Source organism: Scyliorhinus torazame, chromosome 10, assembly GCF_047496885.1.
Source record: "Scyliorhinus torazame isolate Kashiwa2021f chromosome 10, sScyTor2.1, whole genome shotgun sequence".
NCBI lineage: Eukaryota > Metazoa > Chordata > Chondrichthyes > Carcharhiniformes > Scyliorhinidae > Scyliorhinus > Scyliorhinus torazame.
The window spans coordinates 28195622-28201869 of record NC_092716.1 but is presented as its reverse complement, the minus strand read 5'-3'; positions in this window follow the sequence as shown (position 1 = coordinate 28201869).

Below are 6248 nucleotides of genomic sequence, written 5' to 3'. Positions count from 1 at the left end.
CTGTCACCATCAACTCGCTTTGCCTCCTTAAGGCTGATCTAAGTGACCGCTCTACATGACTGTCTCCCCCTGTTGGAATTGGGCAGGCAGGGAGAATGCAGCTTTCCAGGTATCTCTTGTCCTTTGCAGCAACTTTAAAAGGCTGCAGGTCGGTGCGGATTTTTTGTTGTTGTTGCACACACCTCTCCCCCCTGTTCCTCTGGCATTTTTCTTTGTTCTGCCTCCAAAACAACTCCGTCTTTGGGTATGGATCCATGGGTGCCAGAGTCCAAAGATGTGCAAGTTAGCTGGATTGGCCACTCTTTTGAGGTCAACCAGACAAACAGAAGAAAGGAAAGAAACTTAGGGACAAAGCAAAAAGGGGCACTACCTGAACATAACAAAGATCAACAAAACTTTAAAACACCAAATGAGAGTGCAATTAAAGTGGTCAATAAAGCACCCCACTCCCTGCGGTGCCCTCTGGGCATGGAAGGCCTCGATGGTGGCTCGTGGACACCGCATGCTCCCTTTCTAGGGACATGCGGCCGTGAAGTGGCAGACAGTCTGGTTGGACGACCCCCTCGGTTGCCCGATGCCTGGACCTATAAATGGCGCACTACGCCAGGCCGAGGAGCAGGTTCACAGGGAGGTCCTCCACCTTCCCGGTGACCTTGGCCTCCAGTTCTCACAAGTTAGTGGGCCAGGATTCCTCAGCTGGGCAAAGATGGACTCCCAAGCAGAGGATGCTGGTCATGCACCAGGTGAAAGGCCTGAGGTCCTCTGGGAGGGAATTCTTCCACCACGGACCAACCAGGTGTACAGAACACTTGGAACAGATGATCCTGGCAGAGGACGCAGCAGAATACACAGCCTGGCACTCCCACATCCTCCACAGTGGACCTGTAGAACACATCCCTGCTTCTGTTGATGTTGAGGCTATGGTCACCTCCATATCAGCAGTAGAGTGCTACCGCCACCATCACCACTATGGTGCTCATAGGGAGCAGAGGACCGTGTCCCCCTCCACTCCCTCAGGAGCCCGGTGAGGTAGGATTTAAGCTGCCGCTGCTCGGTTTGGACCGCATCCCGAGCCCCTTTGATGTTGGCATGGGAGGACCTGATGAGCATCGCCGTATCCGACCACCGGTGGAGGGTTAGCGGCACTCGGTCTGGGCGACCATGGGTTGCCGTCAGAAATTCCCGGTGTTCCCCAAGGGGGATGAGGGGCGACTCGCCATCGGGCACGAGGGAGTCCACCGACTCGCTGCAGATAGACTCCAAATCATCCCTCATGCCCGACACCGAGCAGCCGTCCTCCTCTGGGCAGTCACTGTCTGGGCCCAAATCCTCCGCCACATGAAGTGTGGCTAGGCTAATGGAATGGGAAAACCGTCTAGCCCTGGGCCTGCCTCAATCCCATCCCCAGGATAGCCGACAGGCAGGTACCTCAGGGGCTCCACGCCAGATGGAGGCACCGGCTCAGATGCGACATCACCAGACAAATCCAGGAACAGATCCGGAAAAAGCTCCAAGATAGTAATGGGCGTGCCCGGCGTCAGAGGTTGGGATGGAGAGGGGGGACCGCCCCATGCCACCGAATGACCCTGGGGTCAGGGAGCTGCCGCAGCCCTCAGGCGTCACAAAAACGAGCGCCTCCAGGCTGCAGAACTGCACCAGGTTAAACGGGCGCCTGGGGGTTCCGCCCATACCCGGCCCCAAGGCATCCTGCTCAGTAGGCTACAACAGCTCCGGGGCTGAGATAAATTTATTCTTATCAGTGTTTTGGGGGCGAGGGGTCAGGTCAAGTGGCAGATGTCGGGACGTCACCCTCATTGAGCCTGGAGGGATGGGGGGTGGCAGTGAGGCTTCTCTCCCCTCCCCCCCCCCCCCCCCACTTCCCCACCCCACCTGCCCCCCAAGGAGTGGTGCCGTTTACAGGAGAGGGTCTGAGTCGGGGAGACCTCCATCCCCACAATGCCCTCCCTTCACTCGACATTCTGGCTTGGTTCTGGTTTTGGTACGCCCCGGTTTGCGGTCCCGCGCATACCCGCCATCACACTTACTTGTTAGTGACCTTGGGCCCAGTACCCGACGCTGAAGCATCAATTGGCCCGGGACGTGTGGGGTGTCGGTAGGTTGAGGTGTTGCTCGTGTCAGGGTGTGAGTTCAATGAGACCATGAGGTACTGAGGTGCCTGGGTCTGACCCCTTCCTGGTCTTCCTCCGTGCCTTTCGATTGCACAGACACTCCTCCCCCTCTATGTCGGCTGTCGAGGTGTTGGCAGGTGCCTGCACAGCCTCCCCTCGCGGGTGGGAGGGGTCAGATGTAATGTCAGTGGAAGGGAAGAGGGTGGTGGTGCCAACCGCAGCTGCCTTGGTGGTCTTGGCGGACTTGGAGGTGGAGCAAGTCTTCCTGGCACACCCCACCTCCTTGCAGGTGTGCACCGCACGCCATCTGCGGACCAAAAGACGGGGCACTTTTCCCCTTCAAAGGGGATGTCAAAGCCTCCTTCCATTACCTCCTCCCGGGCCGGGCAGATGAAAACCTGGTCCTTGTGCCGGAAGGAGAGGCTATGTCGGGAGGAGGCGTCCTTCAGGCCGAAGGGAGTGGTGCCACCCCAGACCACACCTCCCCCAGTGGTTGGAGATGGAGGAGAAGGAGCTCGGTGGGAAGGTGGGGTGGGACATAGGACAAGATCACAAGGTGGAAATGGCACTCCCCCCCCCCCCCCCCTCCACCCCCCTCGGAAGAGAATCAGAGAAGTGAGAGACGCATGGGGCGAAGGAGGAGGGTGATACAGGAGGGTGGGGTGCCATGGATGGGCCGGTGCCGTCAAGGGAGACGCCTGCGCATCTGGTGGGTGGGGCGACAGAGGAAGATGAGTCTTCAGCCAGGGAGAGGCCCAACAGGTACACAATTTTCCAAGTCCATGCTCCCACCTTGGGACGAGCGTTCAAATGGAAGATGGCTCCCTCTGCCCGGCTGGAAAAGCAGCTGTCAGTGCGTAGGACCTGCAGCCCTGGAAGGGCTCAGCAACCATACACACCATCTACGGAGTCATACGGAGTTCCACTCTGACCCTCTACACAAGCACTTTGATGGAAGAAAAATAAAGATGTCCTTGCTGGAGAACAGTCGCCAGCGTGCAGGGTTGGCGACCCGGGAAGAGCACAGAAAACACACACACACATTGTCCAATCATCAGCAAACATTTCCACTTCTGACCTAATATTGGAGGGAAGGTCATTGATTTAAATGGAGAAAAACTGTAGAAAGCTGCAACACAAAGGGACTTGGGAGTATTACCAGACTGTAACCAGTCTCCTAAACGACCCTCTTATGGACTCACCTGATTAATACTACACTCCTGTATGCGTCACCCTATGCCGGTGTCTATGTATTTACATTGTATAACTTGTGTTGCCCTATTATGTATTTTCTTTTTCTTTTATTTTATTTTCAAGTACTAAATGATCTGTTTGATTTGATTTATTAATATCACATGTATTAGTATACAGTGAAAAGTATTGTTTCTTGCATGCTGTACAAACAATGCATACCGTACATAGGGAAGGAAGGAGAGACTGCAGAATATAATGTTACAGTTATAGCAAGGTGTAGAGAAAAGATCAACTTAATACGAGGTAGGTCCATTCAGAAGTCTGATGGCAGCAGGGAAGAAGCTGTTCTTGAGTCGGTTGGTACGTGACCTCAAACTTTGGTATCTTTTTCCTGACGGAAGAAGGTGGAAGAGAGTATTTCCGGGTGCGTGGGGTCCTTAATTATGCTGGCTGCCTTTCTGAGGCAGCGGGAATTATAGATAGAGTCAATGGATGGGAGGCTGGTTTGCGTGATGGACTGGGCTACATTCACGACCTTTTGTAGTTTCCTGCGGTCTTGGGCAGAGCAGGCTCCATACCAAGCTGCGATACAACCAGAAAGAATGCTTTCTATGGTGCATCTGTAGAAGTTGGTGAGGGTCATAGCTGACATGCAAAATTTCCTTAGTCTTCTGAGAAAGCAGAGTCATTGGTGGGCTTTCTTAACTATAGTGTCGGCATGGGGGGGGGGGGGGGGGGGGGGGGGGACCAGGACAGGCTGTTGATGATCTGTACACCTAAAAACTTGAAGCTCTCGACCCTTTCTACTTCGTTCCCATTGATGTAGACAGGGGCATGTTCTCCACTACGCTTCCTGAAGTCGATGACAATCTCCTTCGTTTTGCTGACATTGAGGGAGAGATTATTGTTGTCGCTCGCAGAAAAATACTTTTCACTGTACCTCGGTACACATGACAATAAACAAATCCAATCCAATAAGAGTAGGGAAGTCTTGCTGCAACTGTACAAGGTACTGGCGAGACCACATCTGGAATATTGTGAGCAGCTTTGGTCTGTTCATTTAAGGAAAGATATTATTTCATTGGAGGTGGTTCAGAGCAGGTTCAAGAGGATGATCCCCGGTATAGAACATAGAACATAGAACAATACAGCGCAGTACAGGCCCTTCGGCCCACGATGTTGCACCGAAACAAAAGCCATCTAACCTACACTATACCATTATCATCCATATGTTTATCCAATAAACTTTTAAATGCCCTTAATGTTGGCGAGTTCACTACTGTAGCAGGTAGGGCATTCCACGGCCTCACTACTCTTTGCGTAAAGAACCTACCCCTGACCTCTGTCCTATATCTATTACCCCTCAGTTTAAGGCTATGTCCCCTCGTGCTAGCCATTTCCATCCGCGGGAGAAGGCTCTCACTGTCCACCCTATCTAACCCTCTGATCATTTTGTATGCCTCTATTAAGTCTCCTCTTAACCTTCTTCTCTCTAACGAAAACAACCTCAAGTCCATCAGCCTTTCCTCATAAGATTTTCCCTCCATACCAGGCAACATCCTGGTAAATCTCCTCTGCACCCGCTCCAAAGCCTCCACGTCCTTCCTATAATGCGGTGACCAGAACTGTACGCAATACTCCAAATGCGGCCGTACCAGAGTTCTGTACAGCTGCAACATGACCTCCTGACTCCGGAACTCAATCCCTCTACCAATAAAGGCCAACACTCCATAGGCCTTCTTCACCACCCTATCAACCTGGGTGGCAACTTTCAGGGATCTATGTACATGGACACCTAGATCCCTCTGCTCATCCACACTTTCAAGAACTTTTCCATTAGCCACATATTCCACATTCCTGTTTTTCCTTCCAAAGTGAATCACCTCACACTTCTCTACATTAAACTCCATTTGCCACCTCTCAGCCCAGCACTGCAGCTTATCTATATCCCTCTGTAACCTGCTACTTCCTTCCTCACTATCGACAACACCACCGACTTTAGTATCGTCTGCAAATTTACTCACCCACCCTTCTGCGCCTTCCTCTAGGTCATTGATAAAAATGACAAACAGCAACGGCCCCAGAACAGATCCTTGTGGTACTCCACTTGTGACAGAACTCCATTCTGAACATTTCCCATCAACCACCACCCTCTGTCTTCTTTCAGCTAGCCAATTTCTGATCCACATCTCTAAATCACCCTCAATCCCCAGCCTCCGTATTTTCTGCAATAGTCTACCGTGGGGAACCTTATCAAACGCTTTGCTGAAATCCATATACACCACATCAACTGCTCTACCCTCGTCTACCTGTTCAGTCACCTTCTCAAAGAACTCGATAAGGTTTGTGAGGCATGACCTACCCTTCACAAAGCCATGCTGACTATCCCTGATCATATTATTCCTATCTAGATGATTATAAATCATGGGATTGTCTTATGAGCAAAGGTTAAACAAGATGGGACTCTGCTCATTGGGATTTAGACGAATGAGAGGAAACATCCTCTCAGCATTTACTCTGTCAAGCCCCTTAAGAATCCTATCGGCGCAGGAAATGGATAAAAGTGCAGCCGCGGCGTGGCATTCCCCGCTGAGGTCCCGAAATGAAACAGAGTTTCGTTAGGTGGCTGGTCTTTCTTGGCCCTGCGAGCACTGGGAAATACCCGGCTAAACATGCTCGCCATGGGTCTCTGTGGCATTCCCATTAAATCAAGCCCCTTGTGTATATTTAAGGCTGAGATAGATCGATTCTTGGTCAGTAAGGGAATGAAGGGTTTTGGGGAAAGGGCAGGAAAGTGGACGTGAGGAATGTCATTGGATCGACCATGATCCTATTGAGTAGCGGAGCAGATTCTGTGATGTTCTCTGTTGTGTCTATCAGGATGTCTTGAGAACGCAGTGTTAACAAAGAACATCAAGCTGAGTT